We start from the raw sequence: 15627 nt of genomic DNA on the forward strand, positions 1-15627 counted from the left end.
GCGTTACTGTTCAGAGTGTGCCAAATTGTGAATGTAGAATGTCTTTCAATTTATTTAAATCTCAATTCCTTTCAACAGCATTTAAAACCGTTCAGCAAACAGATCCTAGACATGTTTTGTTCAATTTATACAAAGGTTTTTTTGCAATATTATTTTTAAATTATTCAAATGTTACATAGATTTTCAGGATTACAAATTACTTCTTTTTATTATTTATTTATTGTTATTATAAAGGTGATGAACAGAGGGGCTACAGTTATGTAAGTCAGGTAAAGAGTATATTTCTTTTTGGACCATGTCACCCTACATAGGAATTGTTTTATCCAGTCCTGGGGCTTAGGTGCTGTCCCTGAGCATTTGTGCTCAGGGCTAGCGCTCTCCCACTTGAGCCACAGCTCCACATCGGGCTTTTTAGCAGTTTACTGGAGATTTGAGTCTCATGAAGTTTGCTGCTTGGGCTGGCCTTCGATCTGTGATCCTCAGATCTCAGCCTCCTGAGTAGTTAGGATTACAGGCTACTGGCGCCTAGCTTACACATAGTTATTTGAAAGTAGTGATTTTTAAATGGCCTCATACTTGTAATTTTTTCAGTGAAATTTCCACGTTCTTTGCTAATATACAGACATTAGACTGATTTTTTGTGAATTTTTCTTGTACCCTGCAACCTTGCTGAACTCATTAGTTCTTTTTTTTTTTGAGGGGGGGTCCGGTCGTGGGGCCTGAACTCTGGGCCTGGGTGCTGTCCCTCAGCTCTTCAGCTCAAGGCTAGCGCTCTATCACTTGAGCCACAGCGCCACTTCTGGCTTTTTCTGCTTATGTGGTGCTGAGGAATCGAACCCAGGGCCTCAGGCATACAAGGCAAATGCTCTACCACTGAGCCACCTTCCCAGCCCATGAACTCATTAGTTCTACAAGTTTTTTGTTTTTGTTTGTTGAAGATTTGGTGGTGGTGGGGGGTGGTTGTATGTAGACAATCATGTCATCTGCAAACAGGAATCGTTTTTCTTCTTTGTTTTTAATCTATATGCATCTTATCTCCATTTCGTTATTTATTACAGCTTTTAGGACTCAATATTACATTGAATAAGAGTTGTTATTGGATAATTTTGGGGCCAAGCATCAATCTTGCACTATTAAGTCTGATGTTAGCTATAGGGCTACAGACATGCACACACACGCATGCGCATACACATACACATAGGTTTTTTTTTTTTTCTCCTAATCAGGTTGAGGACATTCTATATTTCTAATTTTCTGAAAGTGTTTATCATTCATGGATATTCAATTCTGTCAAAGTATTTTTCTCTGTCAATTATATTATCATGTGATTATTCTGTTGATATGGCTGAAGCATTATATTGAGTTTTGAATATCAAACTATTATATCCTTGAATACCACCAATTCATCATGGTATATATCATTATTTTGATATATATTGATGACTTTGATTTGCTAAGAACTTTTAAATAGCTTTGCATCTAAGTTCATGCATAATCTGTTCTCTGCTTTTTTTTTCTTTCTGCTTTTGATATTAGAGGTTATATTGTCCTCATAAAATGACTTGGGAAATGTTACTTATGCTTCATTTTATGGAACAGTTTCTGTAGGATTGATGTTAAAACTAATACAAGTTATGTGTGTATGTACAGTTGTGGGGCTTGAACTCTGGGCCTGGGTGCTGTCCCTAAGATTTTGTGCTCAAGGCTAGTGCTCTACCACTCCATTTCTGGCTTTTTGTAGTTAACTGGAGGTAAGTGTCTCACAGACTTTCCTGCCTGGGCTGGCTTTGAGCCACGATCCTCAGATGTCAGCCTCCTGAGTAGCTAGGATTACAAATGTGAGTCTCTAAAGCCTGTCTAAACTAATATAATTTTAAAGCTGAAAGATAAATTGTTGCCCCTCTGTACAGTATGTTCTCAAATAAAATAAAATACAATTAAAAAAAAAAATAAAGCTGAAAGATACCCTTGAAATGATTGAGGACTGACTGGAATCTTGATTTGACTATGGAGACCTCAGTTTTTCCTCTCCAGGTAGCCCAAACCAATTGTCTATTTCTATATTTTATAGAAATAGGAAAGGAAAAGGAATTAAATAGCTCTTCTTGACAGAGTATAAAAAAGACAATACATCCAGAAGTACCTCAAAAACCAGTTCCTAACAAAGGTGACATTTGCTCTCTTCATTGCACTAGAAAACTAGGACATGACAATAAATTCAAGTAATAAAAGATGAAACCAAAACAGTAAGGGCTGGTGAGTCTTATTAGCTTGGTTTCCCCAGGAGCTCAACCTAAGGCAAGGATTTCAGCCCAACTAGATTATAGAGAGAGCATGAAAAGAAAACAAAGCAAAATACTTCAGCAGGAGAATGGGGAGATTACAGGGGAAATAAAACAAGGAAGGCAAGGCAGCCAATTAAAACATGGCTTATGAAATGAGTTCCCATTGTGGCTGCCTGACACAATTAATTGTGCTAGGGAAATTCTGGGAACTAGTGTAACACACACACACACACACACACACACACACACACACACACACACACACACACACACACACACCAGCTATTCACAAGGGTGGAAGACGTTGGGACACCTACAACTTGTCAACTTCTCTCAAGCATTGAGTGACATTGACTCCAGAGCTATTCTGTAATCTTTTTGGCCTGATTGCAACAGACAAGCTGGAAGAGAATGTCCTAAACAAAGAAGCCCAGAAGATTGCAAGTTGGAAATCAGGCAATTCAGGAAATCATAGCGTGCCTATAGCATCTGCTACAGCAGGGTAGGGAAATTACGTGTGTGTGTACTCACGTGCGTGCGCGCACGCGTGTGAGTGCACATGTGCCAGTGATGGGGATTGAATTCTGGGCCTGGTCATTTTCCTTTAGCTCCCTCTTCTCAAGAGTGGTGCTCTACCACTTGAACCACACTTCCACTTCTGACTTTTTGCTAGTAACAGGGGGTAAGAGTTTCTCAGGCCAGCCGTGGGTGGCTCATGCCTGTAATCTTAGCTACCAGGAGGATGAGATCTGAGAATCACGGTTCAAAGCCAGCCCAGGTAGGAAAATCCATGAGAGTCTTATTTCCAATTAGCCACTAGAAAACTGGAGGGACAGTGCCCAGGCCCTGAGTTCAAGCCCCATGACTGAAAAATAAAAGAGTCTCTCAGATTTGTCTGCCCAGGTTGGCCTCAAACCTCCATCCTTAGATATTAATCTCCTAAGTAGGAGAGAAATTGGTGCCAATTGGGAAACTGCTTTTTGAACACAGTGACAGAAACAATCTCCTAGAGATCTATAACCTTAGAAAAAAGTAGGAATATTATGATGTAATTTTTTTTGTCGGTCCTGGATCTTGGACTCTGGACCTGGGCGCTGTCCTTCAGCTCTTTAGCTCAAGGTGAGTGCTCTACCCCTTGAGCCACAGCACCACTTCTGGTTTTCTGGTGGTTTATTATAGATAAAGAGTCTCATGGACTTTCTTGTCTGGGCTGGCTTTGAACTGTGATCCTCAGATCTCAGCCTCCTGAGTAGCTAGGATTACAGGTGTGAGCCACCGGCACCCAGCTCTTATGATTTATTTCAAACTTAATTGAACTATAGAAATATATTCCACTGAAAAATGTTGTCAGAAATAATGTTGCCAGCTGGGTGCTGGTGGCTCATGCCTGTAATCCTAGCTAATCAGGAGGCTGATAGGGCCCAGGCACTGACTTCTAGCCCCAGGACTGGCAGAAAACAATGTACCTGCCAGACACAGCATCTGTAGTCCCAGCTATTCAGCAGGCAGAGAAAAGAGGAATATTAGAGCCTAGGAGTTCAAAGCCAGCCTGGCAACAAAGCAAGACCTTATGTATCAATCTATCTATCTATCTATCTATCTATCTATCATCTATCTATCTATCTATCTATCTATCTATCTATCTATCTATCTATCTATCTATCTATCTATCTATCTATCTATCTATCTCTGTATGTTTGCCTGCCTCCCTGCATGCCTACCTCACTGTCTATCTATATCTCTGTATATATGGATGAATATGTATATGAACATATATATATATATATACACATATATTCTTTTGATTCTGTGCTTTCAAAAGTAATTTGTGAAGGCAAAGAGAGACTGGCATGACATAGTCTTTACATTGAGCATTTTGATCACTTTAAATTAATGCAAATCTAAATATCATCATCCGATCCTATTCACTATAATACATTAAAAGAAATACATTGCTGGGTACTGATGGCTAATGCCTATAATCCTAGCTACTCAGGAGGCTGACATCTGAGGATTGTGGTTTGAAGCCAGCCCAGGCAGGAAAGTCCATGAGACCCTTATCTCAATTAACCACCAGAAAACCATAAGTGGCACCATGGCTCAAGCAGTAGAGCGCTCGCCTAGAGCTGACGAGCTCAGGCACAGTGCCCAGGCCCAGAGTTCAAGCCCCATGACCGCCAAAAAAAAATCCATGATGAAATGGTATGTTTTGTTATTTTTTTTCATTGTGATCCATAGATACCATATCTTGGTATTTTCACTTTCAGAAGCATCTCATATCTCTGCACATGTTGGAGAATATAATTTGACAGGTTAATTTGAATGCCAAAGATTGTCATAATTTAATATTACCAGGGAGAAATGAATATTCACTTTTCCAAAAATACAGAAGGAAATGATTTACTCTTGGAGAACTTAAGAAATGATACACATGAATATTTTAAACTTAATGTCATTTCTATGAATCATAGCTGAATATTGTAAATTTATAGACTAGTGTTGAAAATGTTTAGATTTGGGGAAATCTTTGATATTTTTCCCCTTCGATATTTTTCTTCCTGGACCATGAATCTGAGCTTTTCACCTTACTTCTGAGCAAAGGTTCAATAGGAGTAGGTAAACTAAGTTTGTGTACTACTAAAGCATCATTAATTTTATAAAGTTACTACATGTATTTTTATCAGTGCAATATTCAAAAAAGCCAGGAAAATGTTAAATTAAGTCCTACTTAAAATAATTTTGCTAAGTGTTGTTCATGAAAACAAGCCCTTGATATTTGATTTTAAGTAAATCAGTGTTTCTTCGAGTTGTCAATATTATTCTACAAATAATTAGCATTCTTTAGGGAAACTTTATTGCTGGTTCACCATAGAGAAAAGCTGTAGAATCTTATTATTCAGTGTCCTTTTTAAACATAAGGTTCTGATTATTTTGAAATCTGTAATGCCTTGAAATTTCTTCCTCTCCTCTTTTAAAATCTTTGACGACTGAGTTCCTGAAAATTATTCCTATGAAATTTGTACTCATTTTCAGTGGTAATTGCCTAATAGTCTTAACAACCAGTCTTGAAAAATAGACAGGAAAATAGCTTCTATACAAGTGGTTTTAGAGTGAATAGCTTTTTATGGAGCTGGGCGCCAGTGGCTCACGCCTGTAATCCTAGCTACACAGGAGCTTGGGATCTGAGGATCATGGTTCAAAGCTAGCCTGGGTAGGAAAGTCATGAAGCACTTATCTCTAATTAAAAACCAAAAAGCCAGAAGTGGAGCTGTGGTTCAACTGGTAGAGTGCTAGCCTTGAGCACAAAAGTTCAGGGACAGTGCTTAAGATCTAAGTTAAAGTCCAAGGACTGGTTCAAAGAAAAAAAAGAAGGAAAATATGGCCTTACTGCCTCTATCTATCCTGTTATTAGGAGTCTTATAGTTTTTTTGAGTTATCTCCTGAGTTGGAGACTCAGTGGTTTGAAGGTCCATATGTTAAACACTTGTTTCCTAGCCTGTGACACTACTGGGAGGCGGTAGAACCTCAAAGCAGTGGGGCCAGTGGAAGGAAGTTAGGTTATTAGTGTATGGCATTGAAGGGGCTATTGGAATTTTGACCCCGGTCTCCTTCTCTCTCTCTCTCTCTCTCTCTCTCTCTCTCTCTCTCTCTCTCTCTCTCTCTCTCTCTCTCTCTCTCTCTCTCTCTTTTGCTTCTTACCATGAACTGAACATTATTATTTTTTGGGGGGGGGTCTGGTCATGGGGCCTGAACTCTGGGCCTGGGTGCTGTCCCTCAGCTCTTCAGCTCAAGGCTAGCACTCTACCACTTGAGCCACAGCACCACTTCCGGCTTTTTTCTTTTTGCTTATGAGGAATCAAACCCAGGGCCTCATACATGCAAGGCAAGCGCTCTACCACTGAGCCACCTTCCTAGCCCCTGAACATTATTTTTTTGTCACTGAAGGCTCCAACAGATGGGGTCAAGTGACCTTTGAAACTGTGAGCTAAAATAAATTCTTCTTCCTTATAAGTTGATTACTTTACGTATTTTGTGATAAGGACAAAAATATGACTAACAGAGATCAGGCTCATGTTATAGCTTGAACTGTAGTATTTTGTTCTTCAAGAAGATTCTATCATGATGTCCAAGATGATGAAAGTTTCTTAAACTACTTCATATTCCATCCTTTTCATGTATGTAATAAATAGTCAATATAAATATGCTGAGTTAGCGTTTTAGTTGTTGCTTTTACAATTACTGATAACTAATGAATTTCTAGACCCAACTACCAACTTAGAGAAAATAAAGAACAGAGGAAGATGTTAGCTCACCCAAAACTGTGATGAATTTTGAGTCATTAACCTATGTGTTTAATATAGTTTACATAAAAGTTTTTCAGCTTAGTTTTTTTAAACAATGGCTTTACAAAATTGCTGAAAATTTAACAATGAGTTTGAGCAAGCTAGGTATGAACTGTTCAGCATATGTGTAATAATTCTGCTTTCTTGTGTTTTCAATTTTAGTTGTTTTTGTGTGTGTGTGTGTGTGTGTGTAAGTCCTGGGGCTTGAACTCATGGCCTGGGCACTGTCCCTGATCCTCTTTTACTCAAAGCTAGTCTCTACTACTTGAGGCACAGCTCCACTTCCAGGTTTTTTTTTTGGTAGTTTATTGTAGTTAAAAGTCTCACAGAGGGGCTGGGAAGGTGGCTCAGTGGTAGAGCGCTTGCCTTGCATGCATGAGGACCTGGGTTCAATTCCTCAGCACCATATAAGCAAAAAGAAAAAATCTGGAAGTGGCACTGTGGCTCAAGTGGTAGAGCGCTAGCCTTGAGCTGAAGAGCTGAGGGACAGTGCCCAGGCCCAGAGTTCAGGCCCCACGACCAGACACCCCTGCCCCCCCCCCCCAAAGTCTCACAGACTTTCCTGCCTGACATGGCTTCAAATTGTGATTTTCAGATCTTGGCCTCCTGAGTAGCTAGGATTGCTCCTGGCTAAGTTTTAGTTCTATAAAAATCAAATACACACATGCACAGATTTTTAAAAGTCCAATACTTTTATAATGATGATGGTTGTAAAAGTTACTACATCGTGCCTGATCCTTAGGGGTAATCATTTGAAATGTTTTAATTAATTCTTGTGGTATTCACCTCCAATATGTCTAAATTTAAACTTGAGTTTTAAGTTTTGACATCGCTGGAAATGTGCCTCTCCCATCATGTGTTGAAATTCTAACCCCCAATATGATGTTAAGTGAAAAAAAAAAGCTGGAAATGGCGCTGTGGCTCAAGTGGTAGAGCGCTAGCCTTGAGCACAGAGAGGCTCAGGGACAGCACCCAGACACAGAGCTCAAGCCCCAGGACTGGCAAAAGAAATGTGCTAAAATGGATTCTTGAGAGCTTATATTGTCCTCTTCTAGTATGTAACTACATGGCAAAAGGCTAGCCAACGTCGAGTCAGGAAGCAGGCTTTCCTCACCAGACACGGAATGTGCGTGGTGTCTTGATCTTGAACTTGGAATTTCCACAACTGTATGTAATCAACTTCAGTTTGTTTATAAGACACCTACTCTCTGATATTTTGGTGTGGTGACCCAAATCAACCAAGATAGGCATCATCTATGGCTTCTCATTATGAGAGAAAAGAATTAAACTTTTTCATTCCAAACTCAATTCCACAATGACACTCACACACATTTCCCATCTCCAGTCTTCCCGTGTGGCTATATGCTAATTTTGCCTCTATCCGTACATGGGAATGTTCTTTAATGCTCATATATATAATATGTTAGGATTACTTTTCCTTTCCTTTAAGATTGCTTGGGATTTCCTTAGATTAATAAGTATCCTAGCTAGGCATTTTGTGGTTCATACCTGCAATCCTAGCTACTCAAGGAGGCTGAGATCTGAGGATTTCAGTTTGAAGCCAACCCAGTCAGGAAAGTCTGTGAGACTCATCTCAAATTAACCACCAAAAGGCCAGAAGTGGAGCTGTAGCTCAAGAGGTAGAGCACTAGCCTTGAGCACAAAAGCTCAGGGAACAGCACCCAGGCCTTAAGTTCAAGCCCCAAGATGGGCACCCCCTCAAAAATTAAAGTGTCCTATTTTTCATGTTTGGTTTCTAAAGTACAAATCCTCTGACTTTTGGTTAAGGAGCTCTCCTTTCCTATTCAGACACATCAGGGTTTTTTTTGTTGTTGGTCATGGCGCTTGAACTTTGGGCCTGGGTGCTGTCCCTCAGCTCTTCAGCTCAAGGTGAGCACTCTACCACTTGAGCCACAGCACCACTTCCAGCTTTTTTTGCTTATGTGGTGCTGAGGAATCGAACCCAGGGCCTCATGCATGCAAGGCAAGCGCTCTACCACTGAGCCACCTTCCCAGCCTACACATTAAGATTTTTATTTCATCTTCCTAAGAAGTCTATTGTGAAGCCCCCTTTCTTGCCCCAGTCCAGATTTGTTTCTCCAGCCCTGCTCTGTAGTTGCTTGAAATTTCTTTCCCTTTTCTTGTGTTCAGATTCCATTTTTTGGCTCCTGTGTTCATCTTGATTTGTTCATATTCCCATGTTAGTGAAACAATACTCTCCAGTGTTTCCTGAGAAACGCTATGGGGGGTACAATTTCTCTAATTTGGCATGATTGAAAAATGTCCTAGTCTACCTATTTGGCTTATTTGGGGATTCTAGGTAGGGAATTTATATTCCTCTGAATTTTTTTTTTTTGGTCAGTTGTGGGGCTTGAACTCAGGGCTGGGTGCTGTCCCTAAGCCTCTTTGTGCTCAAGGCTAGTGCTCTACCACTTGAGCCACAGTGCCACTTCTGGTTTTTGAATAGTTAATTGGAGACAAGAGTCTCACAGAGACTTTCTGCCCGGGCTACCTCTGAACCACGATCTTTAGATCTCAGCTTCCTGAGTAGCTAGGATTACAGGCGTGAGCTGCCAACACTGGGCTTATTCCTCAGAATTTAGAAAGCATTGCTTTATTATCTTTTAGCTTCTTATGTTGCAGTTGAGAAGACTGATCTTGGTCCTTCAGGGAAAAGTGGTTTCTCTTCTCTGAAAATTTATGGGACTATTATTCATTTCTTTGTCCCTAGTACTCTAAAATATTGCAGTGAAATCTTGTAGTTTTGATTTTCTTCTGGGAGACAGTCTAAAATTCAAATTCATCTCTTTGTATTGAAGCTTTAAAACCCAAATTTCTCTAATTATGTATATACATATATACCCATATATATATTCATTCTATTATTTTGTAAATGTATTTCGTGTGGGGGGGGGTTGAACTCAGGGCCTTGGCACTGTCCTTTAGATTTTTCGCTAAAGGCTAGTGCTCTACCATTTAAGTCACAGCTCTATTTTTAATGGCTTTTTGGTGTTAATTAGAGATAAGAATCTCACAGACTTTCCTGCTCAGTCTGACTTTGAACAATCCTCAGATCTCAGCCTCCTGCTGAGAACTCTTATTAGTTGCATTTTTTGAGGCCTTTACACTTGGTCTATTTTCTTCTGTTTTTTTTTTTTTCCCTCTGCTTGTACCTGTGTCTTTCATGCTCACAACTTTCCTCAGATGTTCAGCGATGGCTTTCTTTTTTTTTCCTCTTTTTTTTTTTTTTGTCAGTCATGGGGCTTGAACTCAGGGTCTGGATGCTGTCCCTGAGCTTTTTCCACTCAAGGCTAGTGCTCTACCACTCTGAACCACTTTCTTTTCCAGGCTGGCTTTGAATTGTGATCCTAAGATCTCAGCCTTCTGAATAGCTAGGATTATAGGTGTGAGCCACCAGCACCAGAATGAGGCCCCAGGGAAGTGGCGCTGTGGCTCAAGCAGTAGAGCACTCTCCTTGAGCTGAAGAGCTGAGGGACAGCGCCCAGGCCCAGAGTTCAGGCCCCACAACTGACCAAAAAAAAAAAAAGAATGAGGCCCCAGAAAACCTGATCAGAGGCTTCATGCAGAGTGAAGCTAATTGCCTGCAGGATGTTCTGTCTGAGCCATTGGTTGTTGAACTACCTTGCCCTATACTAATTTTTTGAGGGTTTTTTTTGTCTTTTTTTCTTTTGTCAGAAGGGCAGAAGGCAAGAGGGTTCAACATTGAGCATGTAAACTTTTGCTTAAGTCCCATTTGGTATTGTACCCTGGTGTATCCTTAGGTGTATCTTTTGTTTTCTAGTCCATAGAAGTATTATTTTGCCCTCTCCATGCAGGGATGTCTAGCCTTATCCTTAAATGAAGGAAGGGCAGTTGATTGACTACAAGCAAGGTGCATTCGTTTCCCAGGGCTGCTGTAATTAAATATCCCAAACTAGAGGAGTGAAAACCACAGAAATGTGTATCAGCTCCACAGCTTGAGAGGCTAGAAATTCAAGGTCAAAGTCTGCAAGCTCATGCTCCCTCTGGTGGCTTGCTGGTAGTCTTTGACATCCTTCGTTTATTTAAAAGCCACTTCCATCAGAATCACATGGAATCCTTTACATGGCTGTCTTCTTCTAAGGACAACAGTCAGACTGGATTGGAGTTCATTACTCAAATAGGACTTCATTTGAACTAACTACAGTTGTAATTAGGACCTCAAGCATATTCTTTGGAGAGGAAGATACAGTTCATCTCCCTAATGATGAGGAAAGGATTTGCTATTCTAATTTTTCCTTCTCCTTTGTTGCTGGGGATGGAAGCCAAGGCCTTGTACTTGCTAGGCAAGTGCTGTGCCACTGGGCTGCAGTCTGTGTCCTCTGTTTCCCTTTCCCCTTAGTTTTTTCTTAAATAGTAACCTTTGTTTTTGGTGGTACTGGGGTTTGAATTCAAGGCCCCAGGCTTTCTAAGTAGCTGCTGTCCTGCTGAGCCCTGCCTTCAGCTCTTCTTTAACAGATTTCCTCCCTGCACCTTTTGTCTTACCTTCTTTCTAAATTCTTCAAATTAAATCTCACCTCACAATAAAATCTTTAAGGAGAAGAATCTTTCTAATCTCTCTGGAAGTGAAAAGTGGAGAGAGATGGAGGGAGGGGGAGAGGCAAGGGGAGAAGCCGAGTTGCTGATAAAGCCCGTACTGTATTACAGCTCTCTACCTCTGAAGTGGATGAATGATCATCAATTTAGTCCTCAGCGCTCACAGAGAGAATGGCTGAAAGCAATGTGCAATGCATACAGACAGCTATATAGAAAATGGTGGAGACATAAAATTGAACAGAATGAAGTGACAATGGATACTCTGGCTCATGAGAAAATAACAGACTGATCATTCTGAAAGGTTATCTTACTTCAAGACTCACAGAACCAGAAAGCAATAAGCAAAAATACAGTGGATTTTATTTTTTTTAGAGGGGAGTACCAATCCTAGGGTTTGAATTCAGGGCCTGGGCACTGTCCCTTGAGCTTTTATGCTCAAGGTTAGCACTCTACCACTTGAGCCATAGCTCCACTTTTGGATTTGTTTATCTTTTTTCTTTTTTTCCTGCTGGTTCTGGGACTTGAACTTAGAGCCAGGTACTATCCCTGAGTATTTGTGATCAAGGCTAGCACCCTATTACGTGTGCCATAGCTCCACTTCCAGCGTTTTGGTGGTTAATTGGTGCTAACAGTAAGATGGTGGACTTTCTTGCCCAAACTGGCTTACTGCAATCCTCTGATCTCAGCCTTCTGAGTAGCTAGGATTACAGGCATGAACCACCAGCACCCAGCTTATGTCTTTAAATTGTTATACCTATCTTAGTTAACAAAGCAAAAAAAAGTCTTTTAAAAGGCATAGTTTGTGGGGCTGGGAATGTGGCTTAGTGGTAGAGTGCTTGCCTAGCATGAAACCTGGGTTTGATTCCTTAGTACCACTACACAGAAAGAAATCTGGAAGTGGTGCTGTGGTTCAAGTGGTAGAGTGCTGGCCTTGAGCACAGAGAAGCTCGGGGATGGTTCCCAGGCCCTGAGTTCAAGCCCCAGGACTAGGAAAAAAAGGCACAGTTGGGCTTATAAGGAAAATCCTCAGACGTGAAAAAGAAGCTATAAATTAGCAAGGGTGGTATGCAGTGGATGCCCTGAACACATTTGCTAACACTCGCAACCTCAAGTTGGGGGTATTAATGGCCTCATATATGTGGAAGACAAGATATTGGGCTTAGGGAAAGTAGGGGGTTGGAATTGAGACATCTGAATAAGGTCAGACTTGCAAAGGCCAGTAAGGTAAAGAAATGGAAATCAAGAGCTCAAATGTAGCTCAGTGGTAGATGCTTTCCTAGCATGCATAGGGCCCTGGGTTCAGTCACCAATAACACACACAGACACAGACACATACACAGACACACAGACACACACATACACACTCACAAAGAAAGCTATCAGTAAATGAAAACTGTTGTCATAGTGTGGTGATGGGACTTATGTGTAATTCTGCTTTTAATGGGATTTCCTGTGAGGTGGTTATGCTGTTTAATGTGTGTTACAATGAGACAAAATGATAACTCAAGGGGAGGCATAGAAAGGGGGGGTAGACAAAGGGTGAACAAATGAAGCAATGGTACTCACTGGATACTAAGTTGAAAATGAACTATACAAGTGTGGTAGAGGTGGAAGAGAAAATTTGGGAGAGAGTGAGGGAAGGGGTGACATTGTACAAAAAGAAACACACTCTTAATCTGACTTATGTAAGCGTAACCCCTCTGTCCATCACCTTTATTATAACAATATGCCTCCATCAGAAAGAATGACATTGCCCCATTTGTTAGGAAATGGAAAGACTTGGAAAAAATTCTATTAAGTGAAGTAAGCCAGGCCCAAAGAAACATAGGTCCCATGGTTTCCCTTATTTGCAATAAGTAGTATATGTCTGAGACAAGCAGAAACGGTCAGATAAGTTGATGTTAGTTGAAATGAACCCCAAGAGAAGGACTCAGATGGTTTTTCTTTCTTGCTATTGTTTCTAACATATTTATAAGATATTTCTTGTTGCTTTGTATGTCCCTCCCCCACGGTATAACCCCTATTTTCACTGTATTTGATGTTGCTATAATTTGGGGAGGGAAAGGGAAAAAAACAAATTGTTTAAATAGGGATATAGGTGGACCCATTGCAACAATGAGATGTACAAGACGTTATGTTGAAAAACAAACTTTACAACTTTGGTGCGGGGAGGGGGGGCGCGGGATGAGAGACAGAGATGGGAAAGGATGGGAAGGGGAAACAAAGGAGGAGGCAACAATGTTTGGTAAGAAATGTACTCATTACCTTGCCCATGTAATTGTAACCCCTCTGTATGGTATTTTCCCAATTAAAAAATTAAAAAATGATAGCTAATGAGCTATGAGATATGGGTGCCCTGAAAAGTAGAATATGCCCATTTTCTTCAACTTTTTACTTATCTTGCTACCTGACATTTGCTTAGGTTTTTTTTTGTTGTTGTTGTTGTTGTTACATGTATAACGCACTACAGCTGACTGAGACTGACATTCAATTGATCAGATGAGGGACTATTTCGCAAATTAATGGAGGAGAATATGTGTGACTCCTGGGGCCACACAAGTGTTTTCCTATTCAACCATGGATCTAGGACACTTTGAAACAAGAGTTTTCTTCTTGATTGGATACCAAATGAGTCTATATTCATATTAAAGAGTACATGCCTATGTTAAATACTTCCTAGTGGGAATCATACACATTAGTTTCAATATTCTCCATCAGCTAATCAATGATTTTAGTAGAGGATAAAATTATTTTATAGGCAGCTGTGCCTGAGTTATATCAGAGTCAACCTCTGTGTCTACAATGTTAAGCAACTTTTTAAAATTATATTTTTAAAAGTTTGATAACTGGCCCAGCACTGGTAGCTCACGCCCGTTATCCTAGTTACTCAGGAGGTTGAGATATGAGGATCTCAGTTCAAAGCCAGCCCAGGCAGAAAAGTCCCTGTGAGACTCCCATCTCCAATTAACCACTCCAAACCCCCCCCCCAAAACAAACAAAAAACAACAACAAAACAAAACTGGGAAGTGGTGCTGTGGCTCAAGTGGTAGAGTGCTAGCCTTGAGCACAAAGCGGCTCAGGGACAGTGCCCAGGCCCAGAGTTCAAGCCACATAACTGACCAAAAAAAAGTTCAATAACTGTACTCTGTTTACTTGCCACAGTCTCTGGTAAGATTTGCTATACATTCAGTAGCCTGCATCACAGAAGAAACCAATAATTTGCACTGTACCCAAAATGTGAATTCACCAATTCAAAAGGAAATTGGTAGATATGACTGAAAGCCATGTATATGTTCAAAAAATATCCAAAATACAATATTAGAGCAGCTGCAGAGCTCTGGCTCCAGGTGCTTCTCATGTTCACTAATAATAAGTATGCTGCATCATGCCTGTTGTAGAAACAAACCCGAGGTCATTTTTAGTATAATTTAGAATAGGTCATTCACAAGCTGGGGCTATTCCAAGAAATGCCTTTCATGATGTGAATTCAGATATTTTTGCTAAGTATAGTCTGTTCAGATATTTGTTAAAATAAGAAAAAACTCATCATCTTCTTTTTTTTGGGGGGGGGTCCGGTCGTGGGGCCTGAACTCTGGGTCTGGGCGCTGTCCCTCAGCTCTTCAGCTCAAAGCTAGCGCTCTACCACTTGAGGCACAGCACCACTTCCGGCTTTTTTCTTTTTGCTTATGTGGTGCTGAGGAATGGAACCCAGGGCGTCAGGCATGCAAGGCAAGCGCTCTACCACTGAGCCACCTTCCCAGCCCCCCCCTTTTTTTTTGCCAGGACTGGGGCTTGAACTCTGGGCCTGGGCACTGTCCCTAAGCTTTTTTTTGCTCAAGGCAAGTGCTCTACCACTTGAGCCACAAATGCCACTTCCAGCCTTTTAGAGTAGTTTATTGGAGATAAGAATCTCATGGAGTTTCCTGCCCTGGCTGGCTTCGAACTGTGATCCTCAGATCTCTGCCTCCTAGTAGCTAGGATTACATGCATGAGCCACTGGCTCATGGTATCTAGTTTGTAGATACCTAATAGAAGTCACTGATCACAATAAAGTCTTGTCAGTAAACAAAAAAGTGACACCTAACTGCACATTGATGGCTTATATCTATAATTCTAGTTACTCAGTAGACTAAAATCTGGAAGACTGAGGTTTGAGACCAGCCTAGCAGGAAAAGTTGCTAGACTCCATCTCCAAAATAACCAGCAAAAAGCAGGGCATGGCACAATTGGTAGAGCAGCAGCTTAGCAAGCTTGAGATCCTGAGTTCAAATCCTAGTACTGCCCCCCAAATATTTGCACCTCTGGTAATACAAAAGAGCTTACAAATATGTCATGCATTTGGTTAAAAGGATATTTTTATCTGTCCTTTATACACAAGTAAGCATTTTGATAAACATTTTTGATTTTCTGTCAATTAGCTATAT

This window comes from Dipodomys merriami, unplaced genomic scaffold (genome assembly GCF_024711535.1).
Source record: "Dipodomys merriami isolate MVZ:Mamm:240054 unplaced genomic scaffold, mDipMer1.0.p SCAF_3, whole genome shotgun sequence".
Lineage (NCBI taxonomy): Eukaryota > Metazoa > Chordata > Mammalia > Rodentia > Heteromyidae > Dipodomys > Dipodomys merriami.